The sequence below is a fragment of the Sus scrofa genome, chromosome 8, assembly GCF_054392235.1.
Source record: "Sus scrofa isolate SSC_HxYL_T2T_F1_AM1 chromosome 8, Sscrofa_HxYL_maternal_Yorkshire_Landrace_v2.0, whole genome shotgun sequence".
Classification (NCBI taxonomy): Eukaryota; Metazoa; Chordata; class Mammalia; order Artiodactyla; family Suidae; genus Sus; species Sus scrofa.
Window position 1 is genome coordinate 107,609,736 of NC_139390.1, and position 18,400 is coordinate 107,628,135.

An 18,400-nucleotide genomic window follows, 5' to 3' on the forward strand; every position below is an offset into this window, starting at 1 on the left:
TATTAAAAATACCATTTTAAAAATCTGTTTACTTATAACCCTAATATTATTTTTCAAAGACTATATATGCTATAACAAGAAACACTATGCCTTTTTCAAAATATAAGATATATGCTTCAGAATTTAGAACTATTTCCAAATAATTTCTTTTCCTCCATCATAAACCATGATTATTCTTTTTCTTTTTCTTTTTTTTTTTTGTTTTTTAGGGCCAGTGAGTGAGGCCAGGCAATCTCATGGTTCCTAGTCAGATTCATTTCTGCTGAGCCACAATGGGAACTCCTTAAACTATGACTATTTTCTAATAACAAAGTGCTCAGTGAGTTTGAAATATAAAAAGATTTGGAAAGTAAGATAATAAGATTATTTTCAAAAGTTAATCAAATACTATCGAGTAATTATTTAACCTAATATTTACATTTTACAAAGCAAATATATTGACAGGAATTGGGAATAAAAAAACTGAATAAGATACAAACTCATCCTCACATGAAACTAAGAACCCACGTGATAGAAAACTCCTTATACATTTATAACAAATGGGATATTTCTGATTATCTTGATATTTTAAAATATTAAGAATATTTTTAAAACACATCAGCCTGTAGGAAATCACTACAATACCCATATCTGGAGAAATAAGGAAAAAAAAAAAAAAACTCATTTTATTTTGTTCCTTTTGTTCATGTAACAGGTCAATTACAAAGCTACCCCTGAACAAACTATACCTTAATTTAATCTCATTTCCTTTGATCACACACATACAAAAAATTGCTGAATATCAATTTATAAGAAGCAAACCCAGTAAGTCTTACTAGTTAACAAAATCCTGATGTTACACATTTAAGGCCCCACAATAACAATTACCATTAGCACTAACTGGATTTACTAAGACTTATTCAGAATTGAGAAATATATAATAAACACCTGGATGGACAATTATAAAGTGAAACAGCATTGTAAGTGTATTAAATATATAAATTCAATCAGTTGCAGTTGAGTGTTGGGGGAAAAGGGAAAGAGAATAGAAGAGACACACCCCGTAACTTTGTCTTAGCATCCAAGACAGCAAGTACAGCTTAGGATAATTATCATGTAATATATTTAATAGTAAGGTAATCAGGATCTCTAAAGAAAAGAATTTAGACCTCAGTGACTTAGTTAATTCACATTAATCAAACACAAATGAGTTTGTTATACAAACCGTACTATCAATTAATTAAATTAAATTAAGTGGTTTGTCCTTCCAGGTTGTTATATCAATCACATTGTCAATTTACTAAATTAAATGGTCTTTCCCAATGTCAAAAAAGCTTAGGACCAAGGAATACCTGGAAAGCCACTGAGATTTGTTTTGTTTAGCACTAATTCCTCAAATAACTAATAGGGAAATGCATAAATTTGCTGATCTAAATCTATCTAAGAATAAACTTTGAACATTTTGGATAAATGGATTACATATTCTTCAAAAAATCCTCCATAATATAACTATTCCAAACGAGAGTTTAGCTGTTACATAGGGACATTGCTAGCAAAAACTCTAAAGGCTCTTTCAAGGTGACTACAAGCATACAAATATTTATGGATGGAAACAGATTACATTCAAGGCCTTTAATTGTATTTACTTAACTAATTAGTGGTGATCCTATACTACAAGGTGCTAATAAGGAAGGTCATATGAACAGGTCTTGGGAAAATCAAGGTGGTTTGTCCAGGTGAGATAGTTTTTAACCTAAAACCTGAAAAATGCATGCGGACCAGACAAAGATAGGGAGAGAATACAGAACAATGAAACTGGAAAACAGTTCAGAACAGCATAGCATAACAGCAAAGTAGAAATGTAAGAGACTGGCAGGGAAAGATAAACCAAGGCTGGGTAACAAAGGCTTTATTATCCAAATTAACGGAGTATGAATTTTATCCTAAAGTTAATGGGAAGTTTTGAGTACAGACATGACAAAGTCAGATTTATCTTCTTGAGGACCGCAATGGCCAAAAATATGGAGAATAGATTACAAAAAGGCAAGACTGGTCCATTTTCCAGTCCAGAATCTTAGAAGTCTTTACTCCCTCCTAACAATAAGAAAAAGCTCTATAAACTGAAAAATTAACAGTTTTTCTTATATCCCACAGAGATGTGAGATCACAGGTACCCTAATCCATTCAGGCTGCTATAACATAATATCACAGACCAGGTGGTATTTTAAATAACAGATATTCATTTCTCACAGTCTGGAGGCTGAGAAGTCCAAGATCAAAGGGGTTGCATGGTTAGGTGAGGACTGTTCTGGATGGTAACTAACACCTTCTCACTTGTGTATTCACAAGATAAAAGGGGGCCAGCAAGCTCTCCAGGACTGGGGCCTCTTTTATAAAATAAGACACAAATCCCAGTCATGAGGGCTCTGTTCTCATGAACTAAGCACCTCCCAAAGGCTCTACCTCTTAGGATTTCAACACATGAATTCTGGAAGTAAACAAACATTCTAGACCAAAACAATAAGCCAAATCACCATCACCAAAACTGAAGAGACAGATAGGCTGGATACAGAAAAAAACAGTAAACAAAAATCTCCACAGGAAGCAGTGCTGGAGTAGTAAAGCCTGAAATGTAACTGATGAATTGCTGGAGGCCCAGTGTAGACAAGTCTGAGAGCTAAATACTCCAGGAAGACCCAATCATATGGAAACTCTTACATTTTTGTGTTTTACCTTCAGAAGCTACACTAGGCTCTCAAGAGAAGTTCTGAGGAAAACCTCTTCATACTTCTGGTGGGTGGGTGGGGGTCATAAGAAGCCATTTTGAAATGTGTTAGGACATTCTGTACTTCTCAACAAATCCTGCTTCCTGCTTCCAAGAGAAACTATTTTACCAGAGCCTATATTAGGATTTTATCAGAGCCCAACTGAGCTAGAGGAAGGGAAAAACCCTTGCCAGCCCTATTCTAAGGGAAGGGGGAGTTATTGAAATCCAATGAAGTTCACAGTCCAGCAACACAGACTCACTAGAATTCTGCAACATAATCAGGACGGTATGAACATTTCCCTACCTCACTTATACTACATTACTAAAGGCCAACTTGGCACAGTTCCTTTTATACAGTACATCATGTCTATCAAGAAAAAACTACAAGGCATACTATGAGGTAAACAAACACAGTTGGAACAAACTGAGCAAACATCAGAACCAGAGAACCAGCAGGAATGCTGGAATTATCAGACCAATAATTTGTTAAAACTATGACGAATATGCTAAGAGCTCTAGTGGCCAAAGCAGACAACACGCAAGAAAGGGGCAACATAAGCAGAGAAATGGAAATTCTAAGACGAAGAAAAAAAAAAATGCTAGGTATAAAACAACTGTGACAGAAATAAAGAATGCCTTTACTGGACTCATCAGGAGAACAGACATGGCTGAGGAAAGAATCTCTGAGTCTGTCAACAGAAACATCCAAAATCCAAACGCCAAGAAAAAAAAAAAAAAAAAAAAAAAGGCTGAAGAAAACAGAAAAGAAAAAAATAGAAAAGAATATCCAAGAACAATGGACAACAAAATATTTAACATATGTATAACTGAAATACCAAAAGGAGAAGAGAGAATGGAATAGAAAACTATTCGAAGCAACAATGACTTAGAATTTACCAAAATTAATGTCTGACACCAAGATCCAAAAAGTCCAGAAAACGTCAAGTAGGAAAAATGCCAAAAAGCTATACCTAGGCAAATCATAATATTCAAACTATAGAAAAATCAAAGATAAAAAAGCTTGAAAGAAGCTGGAGGACAAAAACACTTATCTTTAGAGATGCAAAGATAAGAATTACATTGAATATAATGACTCCTCAGAAACCATGTAAGCAAGGAGAGTTGATGAACCCCCATAGGAGGGTTACACTACCAAGCACTGGAAAGAGCTATACATATACCAAAAAATATTAACCTAACTACACTACTAGATAATGGTAAAATTCTAATTTTTTGCCCTACCTTGAGGAGTGAGGAGTCTGGGCAACATTAAATAGCTTCAAGTGAACGGTCTATTTTCATCAAAAGAAAAGGTCCTGGGCTCATTCCACATCTAATCTTACGTATGCTATTGCTTACTCTGCCTATCCCTAATAGGAACTATACTCAAATAATGTCAGAACTCATCTGTAGCTATGTCCTGTACACCCTCCCTTCTTTCTCCAATGAATCAATAAGATGCTAGACATCTTACTGGTGAGTATGAATGTAATCACTAAACTTGTTGAGAAGTGACAAAACAGCTACTAGGTTTTGTTTCAGATTAGTCAAAGGTCATTGTGGTATGGTGAGATAAGGATAAGAGGAAAAACAGGGGGATAATTTTATTAGGAAGTGCAATAATTCATCCAATTCAAGTCATTTATTCAATAAACATTAACTGCCTAGCAAACCAGGCGGAGCTTTAGGAAAAATGAAAAGATTAAGATGGCAGTCCCTACTCCCTCAAGGGCCTTGGAGCCTAGTAATGAGACAGAAAACTCCACATTCACTTGCTTTTCCAAAATAAATAAAGCACAGAACAGTTCCTCAAAGACTGATTTAAGAATACTGGATTACATTTGCTTTTAGTTTAAATAAAGAATTTGGATAGAATAAACTAAACTAAATAAAACTAGATTAAGATGACAGATTCACACCATTAGTAATGAAGAAGTGGCTCTAACTTATAACCATGAATGATTATACCATATAGATATAATCCACATATATATGTATAATTGATATCATATTTGAATCTTTTATAGAAAAGATGGCAATCTCATTATTATCAAAATTAGATTTAGCCAGGGCTAGTAATGAATCTGAGGACCATTCAATATAGATCTTAAGAGGTAATACTTGAAAGAAAAATTGAACAATGATGTTAGAGGCCAAGAAAATGAGTTATTTTAATAAACAATATAGGCTTATTATTATTAAAAATCTATACATTGGCTTTAAGTTTTCAAATTTTATATATATATTTTTTATTTTTTTGCTATTTCTTGGGCCGCTCCCGCAGCATATGGAGGTTCCCAGGCTAGGGGTCCAATCGGAGCTGTAGCCTCTGGCCTAGGCCAGAGCCACAGCAACTCGGGATCCGAGCCGCGTCTGCAACCTACACCACAGCTCACGGCAACGCCGGATCGTTAACCCACTGAGCAAGGGCAGGGACCGAACCCGCAACCTCATGGTTCCTAGTTGGATTCGTTAACCACTGCGCCACGACGGGAACTCCTCACATTTTATAAAGTAAAAAATCAGAATACATTTAAAGGCATTCCAAATTTATGTAAATTTTTTTTTTTTTCATTTCCCTGTGGCCTATGGAGTTCCTGAGCCAGGGATCAGGTCCAAGCTGCACCTGCAACAATGCTGGATCCTTTAATACACTGTGCTGGGTCCTGGTGCTGTAGCTATGCTGCTGATCCTGTTGTGCCACAGCACGAACCCCAAATTTATGTAAATTTTCCTCTAATTTAACTAAAATTTCAGTATCTCATAACCGTGTATTAATGTTTTGAACATAAATTATTACACAGAATAACAGATTTAAAGATGAAAGAATCCCACATATAAACTTTATTACAAGCACTTTTTACATGAGAGGTTATCGGGGGGGGGGAATCCCAAAACTATATAACTGTTTTTCATTTTGAATCTATTTTAAGTCACAGGTAAGGAAAAAAACATTTTTAAGGGGTTTTTTAAATGCTATTCTCAGATTGCGAAAGCTCACTAACACACCATAACTTTCTATTAACATAAACTAATCTAAAATTAATTTAAGAATGGGTAAAACATCTCTCAAATAGAAAAATCACCATTACCATAATTGCTTTAGACACTGAACCCAACACTAAGCATTAAGTATGGAGTCCACAAAAGAAATGGGACAATTAAGCCTAAAATAACCTGTCATCAACAAAAAGCATTATTGATCTATTTATCTCATCTATAGATAGATATCTATATCCCTGATTCACCTCATTCCTTAAAACTCTACAGCCTACAAATAAAAAGACAAATAGGAAAAGATTTCCCTAGATTATTATTTAGCCTTTATCCCTTCTTCCTTTCAGTCTCCTCTTAAGAAGAGACGCTAGGGAGTTAACATTAAATTAGCATGTAATCTGGAAAAGGATAGGACTGAGATAGCAAAAACAAAAATTCACATGGATTGTAGCCCCAAAAAAAAGAAAGAAAGAAAAAATGAAGAATTTCAGCAGGGATGTGGACTATATATGAAAATACTCTAAACCTAAAAATTATAATAATTAAAATTAAGAATTAAAAATATGAATGTAATATTTGATTAAATACAACAGTACAGAGGATTCTTGAACTGCAAGACAGGTTAGTAAAAAATATCCAGAGTGATGCCCAAAGAGAAATGAGAATGAAAACAATATAAAAGACAAAGAATCCAGTGGAAAGCTTAAGAAACATGTAATTGCAGTCCCATAAGGAGAGAAGTGAGAGAATGAAACAGAATGGCCTTATTCAATTAAAGCACTCTATTCTTAATTTACTGCTAAATCCTCCTTTAGTTTTTAGTTTCATAAAAACTTTCGTAGAAGCAATATCTCAAGAAATGCAATCTAAGAATTTCCAAAAATCATCAAAAGAAATCAAAGATATCAAGAATGAACTCAAGATTCTCAAATGCTGAAGTCAATAAAGTTATTGCTAACTCAATAAGTCTGTGATCAACATTTACATGTAAGGTATACTCCAAAATTTTCTTTGCAAGATTACTTCTACACAGTTGTTAATAGTAAAAAGAGTTACAAGTTGGATATTTCTGAGTCCTAAGTATCATTTTCCCTAAGAAGAGAATTACAGATTTATGAGATCATTTGTTTGTATAGATACCAATAACTGTTCACTGAAAAAGTTAATAATATACACAATTGCTCCATGTCCTATTTTGCTTTTTCTTTCTTTACCTGATGTTAACAAGACCAATTTAAACTTATTTTTAAATGAATTACCATGATTAGGAAACTTCTATATTTAGGAAGGAACTAGATTTCCTTGATGAGGAAGTGTGTCTAACCACCTAAAGGCAAATGAATTTGGGACAGGAGAAAACAGTTAAAAGATTTTTTCCCCCCTGTTTTATAGTAAAGTTCAGGAAGAATATGAATACATTTTGAGCAAATAAAAGCCTTTGAAGATGATAACACTATGGGAACAAAATTACATTTCTGGCTCTTTGATAGACATTTCTTTAAAATAAAAAAAAATTTAATGGAGAGAGTTTTGTATTTTTAAAAAATTTCAGCATGTGGATAAATACTTTAAAAAGTTATCTATGAAAAATAAAATCACATGGCACACTAATTTTGTCAATATTCTGTTTCAAAAAATAAACATCTATTACAAAATATAGCTCGCAAATTATGAAAACACTAAAATTACTAATGCCTTTTCCTATAAGGAAAAAGTAAGAAAGAAAAAGGAGATAGGCCAGGAAGGGTAACTAGAGATATTTTTAGTTAAAAAAAAAATAGTCTATGGGACTTCCCTTCATGATTCAGTGGTTAAACGAACCCGACTAGGATCCACGAGGATGTGGGTTCAATCCCTGGCCTTGCTCAGTGCGTTAAGGATCTGGCATTGCCGTAAGCTGTGGTGTAGGTCGCAGGCACAGCTTGGATCCAGCATTGCTGTGGCTGTGGCATAGGCTGACAGCTGTAGCTCCAATTTGACCCCTAGCCTGGGAATCTCCATATGCCAGGGGTGCAGCCCTAAAATAGCAAAAAAAAAAAAAAAAGTGTAGGAACTCATATTTTAAATAATTAAAAACATTTGAACATAACCCTTTTATATAACTCCAAATAAAATCTGTTGAAATTATGGTAATAAATTTATCTACAGAAAACACCTCTGTCTATCAGAAAGAAGTTGGTTCTTTCACTTAAAAAATTCATTATTTTTGGTGCAGCAGAAATCAATCTAACAAGGAACCACGGGGTTGTGGGTTCCATCCCTGGCCTCATTCACTGGGTTAAGGATCCCGTGTTGCCATGAGCTGTGGTGTAGGTTACAGATACAGCTTGGATCCTGCATTGCTGTAGCTGTGGTGTAAGCTGGCAGCTGGAGCTCCGATTTGACCTCTAGCCTGGGAACCTCTATATGTTGCAGATGTGGCACTAAAAAAAAAAAAAAGAAAAAAGAAAAAAGAAAAGAAAGAAAATTCATTGTCTTTAATAAATCATTTCTAATACCACCAAACTCTTAAACTGAAGATTATTTTTTTTAATTCTAGAAAAAGGCAGAATTGTACATTCTACATATTACATATTTCCTAAATAACATTCTGTGTGCTTAAAACTCCAGCTGTGTTATTCATATACAATACCATCTAGATAATTAAATTGAGTCTATGATCAAAATCAGAAATTTCTTAGATTGTTCACCTTGTTGAGCTACTTAAAAATAATCTCAACAAGGTCTTTTCTGATTCCCATAAATAAAATCAACCTCCCCCCCATTTATGATAAACCATTTGTTTGGAGCATTATTAAACCTTAGTATATATTCTGTTTACATAAGGTAGTTTATCTGTACCTTACCTATAGCCTCAAGGAAATGGAAAATTCTAATCTCTCACAGAATGCTTTGAGGGAAAAACTTTCATAAATAATTATAAAAAAACACCCACTGTCCACAGACTATCCATCTCCCAGACACTGTATTTAACTTACTCTATGCCATGCATCACATGTTTTAATCCATTAGGCCCAATAACAGCACTATGAGGTAGATACTACTTTTATTCTCATTTTTATAGATAAGGAAACTGAAGCAATAGAGAGGCTAACTTGCCCAATATTCCACAACTAGTAAATGGCAGAGGCAGGATTTGAATGTACATCTCCTTGACTCTAGAGTCCACCTTCTAAATAATAATAATAATATAAAGTATTTCATAATACTATAAAGCATAAATAAAGAACTTTGTAAAGCAAAAAACACCAACATGCCAAAGTAAAGTTGAAATTATCTACAATAGCCATCTTTTAAATCAGCACTTGAGTGAAGGTAGAGGGGCAGGTTTTATTTCTTACAGTTCAAACAAAAAACAATTATACTGGAGAAATATATGCCAATTAAGAAATAACCACCAAAAACTCAGAAAATGAAAGCAAAAATGTTCGATGAACATCAAGAATCAATACGCCTTGAATTTCCTAGCTTACCACATGATAAACTACGCTGTCAGATTATGATCGATATTCAGTTTGAACCTAATAATAAATAATTTTAGATTAACAACATACTCTATAAAAGTAGAAAGACATATTTTATGAGTTATCTTTTCCAGCTGTCCTATAGCTGTGTAAGCTGCATATGCTCTGAATAACTGCAGCTTTATATAAACTGTTAACATAGACAATGACATAAAATTATGTATTTTTCCATTTTGCCATAATTTCCCAACAAAAAATTCCAAGCTAACATAAGCAACACTTACTACACTTGTATAGTTTTGACTCAAAACAAAGTGTTAGAGAAACAAGTGATTTTTTTGTCTTTTTGTCTTTTTAGGGCCGCACCCACGGCATAGGAAGGCTCCCAGGCTAGGGGTCCCAGCCTACACCACAGCCACAGCAACGTCAGATCTGAGCGGCGTCTGTGACCTACACCACAGCTCACAGCAACCCCAGATCTTTAACCCACTGAGTGAGGCCAGGGATTGAACCCGCAACCTCATGGTTCCTAGTTGGATTCGTTTCCACTGCACCACGATGGGAACTTCAAGAAACAAGTGATTTTTAAACTCATGGTTCAATTTACACTCTGCCAAAAAAACTTTTTTGAAAGGAATTTTTTCACACTCCTAAACCTCTGCATGCTGTTGTTATGAACATAATCCAACAAATGAAAAATAAGGAAAATTAACCTATGTCAGGTCAAACTGGTTTCTGACAATAAGCCAAACATCAAGGCAGAGAAAATGCTTCTAAACATGTTATCACATTTTCTTAACTGGCAGAGATGTAGTAGTTTAATTATGACACAGAAAAATAAAATTCTATAGTAATTAGAAGTAATGATTTCATTCCAAAAAATGAAAATCATTCCAGTGAAATCTTCACTGATTAGTACTCATTGAGAAGGCTGCTTTGGATTTGAGATTAGAGCTTTGATATTCAGTAAGCTTGGGTTCAAACATCAGCTTTACCACATATTTTTATGTATAATCTTGTGGAAGAGTTACTTAACCTCTGAGCCGCAGTTTTCCCAAAAAACATGGAAAGACCCAGACTATCCTCAAAATTACATAAAACATATAAAGTATCGAGCATAATACTTAGCACAAAGAAAATGTCAATACACAGTAGTTATAAGCATTATCATTATTATAACTATCACCTGGCTCACTGAAGATATCTGCAGCCTTTGACAAGTTATCTTAAACTGAAAAGGTATGTCTGGCACATAAACTTTACTGAAATAAAGCACGAATGTGATGTATGATACAAGATTTTCAGAAGCTAGGACAGCACAGGTCAGTAGAAACGTGCAGATTCATGATTCCAGGTCCCTACTGAGCTTTACCTAAAACATGGGACAAAGTATCAAACCTCTTTAAATTTTGTCATGAAAACCACCAACATAATTTTAAGATAAAAACTTTTCCTCTTAAGTCCTTCATAACTATGCCCTAAATAGTGAGCCTAATAAAATACTAAAAGACATTTTCTTTATACAAGATGTATTAGAGGAGATTGCTATACATTGGCAATGAGAGTTCTTTACATTTTAGTTTTAACTACACATGAATAGTCAAATGTAGGTGTTTCCTGGTGGCCTAGTGGGTTAAGGATCTGGCGTTGTCACTGCTGGGGCTCAGGTCACTGCTGTGGCATGAGTTTTATCCCTGACCTGGGAACTTCCAGATGGCCCTGCGCATGGCCATAAAAAATATAATAATAGTTTTGGCTTCTCAGAGTCCTCAAGGAACAATTTATTTTGAATAGCAAAAATTTCCACATAAGGAGACCTTTATACTTATCAGGTATTTTTATACCTTAAAAATGACTTTTTAAAAAAATGGAAAACCTTCTAAAACAGAAAATCCAGAAGATACTATAAGATTGTGTACTCAGATGCAGGAAAGCTTGGCTCAAGAAACAGAATGAGAAGGAAATCTCACTTTCTTGGTTTCTTGGATCTGTACCAAAAGAAGTTTACTTCATTGTTTTTTTTTTTTTCCTATCCTCTTTTTTGTGTCTTCTAAGTGAACTTTTTAGGAAGGTTGAGGGGATAAGTGGATACTGATCCAGGATCTTCATTTGCAATGCTCTAAGTGTGGCTACAGACACATAGGATTTGGAACCCAGTGACCTGCATGCTTGCTTACCTAAGACTCAATTTAATTCCCCTATAATAAAATAAATGTGACTGTATGGCCTTCTGGCAGAGGGTAACAATGGTGCTCCTTCTACAAAATTAATTAATATACCAAGAATGTCTACAGTCTTTCAAGATATTTTCTCACTGATCTAATAAATATAATCTTCATTATTGCTGCCATCCTTTGTTATCCTTTGTTATCCTTTGAATACTGTTGCTATCAGCTACATTAAAAACAACATCTATCATTTCTGTACCCTTAGCACAACTGACAAAGTTTTCTGAGTACAGACTCACTTTTAGAGTGTGTACAAAAACTAGTTACTATTTTTGAAAAACATATCACGTGGCACTTGAGTAAATCTTGTTGGAGCTCTTCGACAGGTCAGTGTATCCCAAAGCTTACAAGTGATTCTTTATAATGAAGATGATGATGCCTCTATGAATGTAATACAGGTGACAAAATTTCAAAAGATGGTCTCAGCGTTTAATTTTTAAAAGAAAATTAGTTCACAAATGCACTGAAACCTGGTGAAACCAGACTCTGCTAACAACCAGCTGAGTGAACCTAGTATCTAACTTCTCTGAGCCTTCATTCCCTTATTCAAAAACTAAACATCTGGGTGCTTCTTTTCTAGGCACTGTGAAGGACATCTGAAGTAAGAGGATAAAGACGTTATTGTTGCCTTGAAGATTTCATAATTACTGGCATGTATAAAAGAGAAAGTTGAATTATATAATACATATAGATCCTTCGAGTTTTTTAAGATTGTGTGATGGTAATATGGAGCACCTAAGTTATTTAATTCATTATTTTTAATAAAAACATTAGTATTCAGAAACTTATTAATACCTCTAGTTGAGTGCTTCTTAATGGAAAGAAGAGAAACTCATACTTGTCCAATTTCTCACATGTTATAGAGGAACTGGTGGCTATAATTAATGTTGAAGATTAGGTGAAGGGAATTCTTTGGATTCCCATTAGCCATACTGCCTTTGCCCTTTATTTCCACAGATCATTGAGAGCTTGGTGGAGAATAGCATAGAGAAAATGTTTTATGGACTGAGAAATATTCTTGGCTGACTTTCAAAGTTGCAGTAGAAAACAAAATTCATAAGTGACATCCTCGGAAAGCAAAAACAACTTCAAGAAGAAGTTTAAGAACAAATGTGTGGTCACTAACATAATGAAATGATTTTATAAAACTTTATTATCTGCTAGAGATGGGCAACACAACAATGGAAAAAAAAGTTCAGCTATAGAAAATACTGAAATTAGACTTTCCCAAAAGATTAATTTTCTTTTTCCTTTAGAAGTCAAGCCCCCTTTTCAGAATTATCCCTATTAAAAATTCATAGTGCCAAGGACTGAAGGGAGTTTATGATATCTTAAGACAGGTCAGCAAACTACAGCCACACACTAAATCTGGCCAGCCAACTGTTTTTTATTTGATTACATATTCTCTATGGCTGCTTTTGTACTACAGCAATAGAGATAAATAAACTGTATGGCCCCAAAAGCCAAAAATATTTACTAACTGGCCTGCTGCAGAAAAGACATGCAAACACCTATCTCATATCTCACTACCATGACCATAATTATTATACTGATTATATTTTTCAATAGTAAAAATTTCACAAAATGTATGTATTTCCTTTCACTCCATTAAGATATCATTTCCTATCATTATTTCATATGGTCTCTAAATTACAGACCAATGTCTTATGTATTAAATTTCAATTTTAAAATTCAATTGACACAACAGTGTAAACAGACTACACTTTCATACTTTAAAAAATATATTTAAAAATTCTTTTCTAGTATAATTTTTAAATGTCATAAATAGTTTTGATAGGAATGGAGTAGAATAGTTACCCAGGTAGTTGCAGAAGTCCCAATAGGGAACCATAGACAGAGAGGGAAATCTTGGGAACTTTGGGAGGTCACCGTAAATTAATAATCACTCTAGAAAGCCAACAGAACAAAGCAGTCTTGCTCAACTACAAAACCACAAGTAAAAGAGATATGCCTCCGGTCATTAAGTGAAAGATAAAATGAGGCCTGCATTCAAGTTTAGCAAGACAATCTCCCTTAGGACCAAGGGGAGGAGTTTAAGGAAAATGACATGCCAAAGTACTAAACCCTCTTAACAGAAACCTTGAGATGATTCACAATATTTTAGCATGTTACTGCCCTTTTGCTGATTGAATAAACACCATGACAGTCCTAGTTTGACTTTACAGTATCAAATACTCTCTTACTGGATAGAAGGAACAGCGAAATGCTGTAAGCCTGACTGAAGAAAGAGCAAGACTTTTCCCACTCCCCACTTCCCCTGGATTATAAAAATGTAGCACACCTAATCTCAGGGCAGTCTCCTTGCCTGTCCACTTGCATCTCTCACAAGTGTCTTATTTATTTATTTAATTATTTACCAACTAGGTAAAGTTTTTTTCTTGATTCATTCTTTAATTTTAAAACAGTATTTTTCTTTAAAAAAATGAATTTTATTACACTTATAGTTATACAAGGATTATCACAACTCAATTTTACATTTCCATCCCAAACCCCCAGCCCATTCTCCCACCCCAAACTGTCTCCTTTGGAAACCTTAAGTTTTTCAAAGTCTGTGAGTCAGTATCTGCTCTGCTAAGCAGTTTACTGTATTCTTTTTTTAGGTTCCACATATAAGTGATAGCATATGACGTTGTGTCTCACTGTCTAACTTCACTTAGCATGATAATTTCTAGGTCCGTCTATGCTGCTGCAAATGCCATTATTTATTCCTTTTATGGCTGAGTAATATTCCATTTTGTATATGTACCACTACTTTATCCACTCCTCTGTCAATGGACATTTAGGTTGCTTCCATGTCTTGGCTATTACACATAACAATGCAATGAAAACTGGAGTACATGTACCTTTTCAAGTCATGCTTTGCTCTGGATAGATGCCAAGGAGTGAGATTGCTGGATCAAATGGTAATTCTATTTTCAGTTTTTTGAGGAATCTCCATACTGTCTTCCATAGTGGTTGCACCAATTTACATCCCACCAACAGTGTAATAGGGTTCCCTTTTCTCCATAGCCTCTCCAGAATTTATTGGTTGTAGACTTTTCAATGATGGCCTTCTGGCTGGTGTAAGGTGGTACCTCATAGTGGATTTGATTTACATTTCTCTAATAATTAGTGATGTTGAACATCTTTTCTTTTTTTTTTTTTTGGTCATCTGTATGTCTTCTTTGGACAATTGTCTATTTAGATCTTCTGCCCATTTTTGGATGGGTTGGTTTGTTTTCTTGGTACTGAGGTGCAAGAGGTGTTTATATATTTTGGAAGGTGCCCTTGTCAGTCACTTCATTTGCAAATATTTTCTCCCAGTCTGTGGGTTGTCTTTTTGTTTTGTTTAGGGTTTCCTTTGCTGTGCAAAAACTTTTAACTTTAATTAGGCCCCATTTGTTTATTTTTGTTTTTATTGTCATTACTCTAGGAGGGGGATCTGAGAAGACAGTGCTGTGGTTTATGTCAGAGAGTGTTCCAATGTTTTCCTCTAAGAGTTTTATAGTATCCAGTCTTATATTTAGGACTTTAATCCATTTTTAGTTTATTTTTGTGTGTGGTGTTAAGAAGTGTTCTAACTCCATTCTTTTACATGCAGTTGTCCAGTTTTGCCTATCACTTTGTCTCTCACTGAATTCCTTCTGTGCTGAGGCACAAAGAACTTAAACCTCATTATGTCCAAACACCAGGTGAGTGACTCTAATTTAAAAACCGTGGGTTCAAGTCCCAATCTGGGTTCTGGTTAGGTTCAAGTCTTAAGTGCTGTCGGTTTCAGTTTCAAATGACAGACATCTGAATTTGTTTCTTAAAATCTACCTTCCACATCCCCATAGTCAATATTCACGCCTGGAAGAGACCTAAAAAAGGCTAGCCAAACATACATTAATCTGAACACAAGCATTACTTATGATAATTTTCCAGTGCATGTAAAATGCAATCTTTCATTTTAAAAGCAAGATAGCCACAACAAGAGACCTTTGTGTCCCATAACAACAAAAACCAATTCCCCATTCCTAGTGAAATGCTGCAACAGGCTATCTCTCTAAGCAAAGTCATACTTTAATCCATGCTATAATACTCAGCCACAATGTACAGGCCAAATGCAAAAGAAAAATATTCAGAGAACTCTGCTATACTCTACAAAGCTATTATAATGAAAAATCTGTTACATATTTTCCATTTATTTTGTCCAATTTCCTTCAGCACTTCTGCTTAATATTAAAGTTTTAGCAGTTTAAAAACTATGAGAGAATGAAGGATAAATTAGGAAAAACTGCATACCATGAAAAAGGCACTGAATTTAGCAACTTGAAACACAGATATACAAAATAGTGGTTAATGCAGTTAATAAGTTATTTCTTTAAATTTCTTAAACACAAAAAAATATTCTTTAAATATTTAGATAAATGAGAGTTTTTACCCTGACATGAACATACTTTTTCTATCCCAAATCCTGACAGTCCAAGAGACAGGAGTATAGTTCAGAGAGCACTAAATAGGAAGACACAAGTTCTAGTCTTATCTAGGCCAAAAAAAGTTACATGTGTCTTTTCTTAAATCCTAGGGCCTTCTGAAGAATAAGAAGTTGCACTAGGTGACTTCTAAGAACTTTTCCAGCTATAAAATTTTATGATTTAATAAAATTTTAAAAACCACCATAAAAATCACATTTAAAAAATTCATAACCTCCCTTAAAAAGCGTCATTTAGAGAAATGATGCCTACAAAAATTTATTTTACAGTGCTCAGGGTTATGAATTCACTGAATTTACCTGAAATCTGGATATGCTGCAAAAAACGCTATACCCCATTACTTTAAAACTCAGAGCTCTTTTCAGAATGTTACTAAGTTTAGAGTCTTCATTTTCAATGAAAGCTGGCTAAGAACTTCTTACTTTTCCCCCTAATCACTTCAAGTGGAAACCATTCAGGACTATTAAATGCAGAAACAGCTACACAAGAAAATAGTTATTTAATATCACAGATTCTCTAATACCTCACAGATTAGTCAGCTTTTAACTGAGCACTTCATTTTCCATATATTTAATCATCTTTTTTACATTTTAGTCATAAAATAATATTCTAAATATTTTGATGTGATAGCATTAGTTATATAAAACAGACCATTTTCACTGTTTCCCAAACAACGTCTTTCTTCTATTTCTAAAATACAAACAATTTTCGTATCTCAAATTTTTTAAATCAGGATGTCTCAAGAATTGGTAATTTCTCAGCACCATTTCATACTTTAGGGCTGCATTCTTCTTTAGAGATGATGGCATGTAAAATAATGACATAACTTAAAACTAATAGTAACTTAGATTGATGAAATGTCATAGCACCTGTCATCTGGTAGAGTACTTTTTCTAATTTTCTACTTGATTCAATAACTTCACTAGAATGCAAACTCTGATGGGACTAGACTCATTTCTAACTGTTACTATATTTGTATTTACATGGAAATAATCATTACTATAAGAATATCAATGCAGAAATTATGAGAAACACTAAAATTTTTATAGCCGTTACTAAATGCCAGGTACTACATGAAGCACTTTACATGTACTTAATTCCAACAACCTACAATTTATTACTTCTATTAGCTCCATTTTATAAATAAAACTACAGCTGAAAGAGTTAAGGAAATTGTCTTAGGTTCTATTCTCTGTTTTATCCCTAATGCAGAGCAGAAAGAGCATTCAATAATATTGCTAAACAAGTGAATGAAAGAATGCCTGCAAAGGAGTCTTACAACAGCCCAGTTAGGGTTACTACTAATATAAGTCACAGAGAAAATGCTTAATAAATATGACCTTGAAAGGTTAGTTAATTAACTATTTAGACATGGAATCCTGCAATCGCGGTATGGTAGTCAATAAAAAAAAGTGGGTCAGAGTATCTGCTCTGGAGTGAAAATACCTGAATTCAAATTCTAGCTTTGCTACTTATGATGCACGACGTTGAATAAGGTAGTTATATATCTCTATGCCTAAGTTTTTTCACCTGTTAAAAGAGATGAACGTAGAACCTACACTTCCTGATGTTGTGGTAAAGATCAGAAGGTAAGCAAAAGGCCATAACCAAGACCACAACAAGGTGAGTGAGATCCAAAATCAGTGACGTTAATTGAAGTTAATGATATAAACAAGATGAGCCTCTGTGACTCTAAGTTTCAGAGGTGTGTTCCTAGTTCCAAACCTCTTCTAGTTCTGCTTGAAGTTTGGCATTACCAGGCAATTGATGTTGGCTGGTGAGGATGATTCAGGACCCAGTCACTAGCTGGAATGTCCTAGACTGACGAAGTTGTTCCAGGAATCTTTAGTCTAGTGGTCATTTCCTCAATCAGAGGAGACTAAACCAAGAGAATTCACCCCATATGTCTTTATTTCTGTGGACAGAAATGTTGCCAGGCAAGACTGACTGATGATTTACTGCCCATTTTGCTCTCTCCTCCCCATTATAATCCTGAGAAAGGTAAAAATTTAAGATGGCTGAGAGGCAGGGCAGAATAATGGAACCAAATGCATAATGTCCTGCTTAGCATTAATGCAGGGGCCTTTTTGTGATTTCCTTTTCCACCTATCAAGCACTTAAAACAGTTGATGGTATATGATAAGCACTAAATGAATGTTATCCAACATTATTATTATTAGCTCGGTATAATCCAGCTTCTTTCTTAACTCAGTGCCTTACTCCCTACCATATTATCCACTTCCTAAAGAGCTGTGCTACTTTAACAGTATCTTCATATATATTTCAATGTCCCCAAATGTTATAGAGATCAATAAAGATTAAAGCATTTTTTAAAGGGAAACTTATAACATTTCCTCCAATTCACAATATGAAATAAGACAAAAAAACTTATTAAAATATCCATAATTTTTTAAAAAAATACAAAAGTAAATATCAGGCTTATTTATTTTTCAAGTCCCACAGAAACTCAGTGGGGCAGGGAAGAGGAGA

The 18,400-nt window shown here is 34.3% G+C and overlaps 1 protein-coding gene across 8 annotated transcripts in view; it reads right to left on the reverse strand.

Annotated features, from left to right (window-relative positions):
* Positions 1-18,400, reverse strand: part of AFG2A (AFG2 AAA ATPase homolog A) — a 324,349-nt gene that overhangs the window by 222,309 nt on the left and 83,640 nt on the right.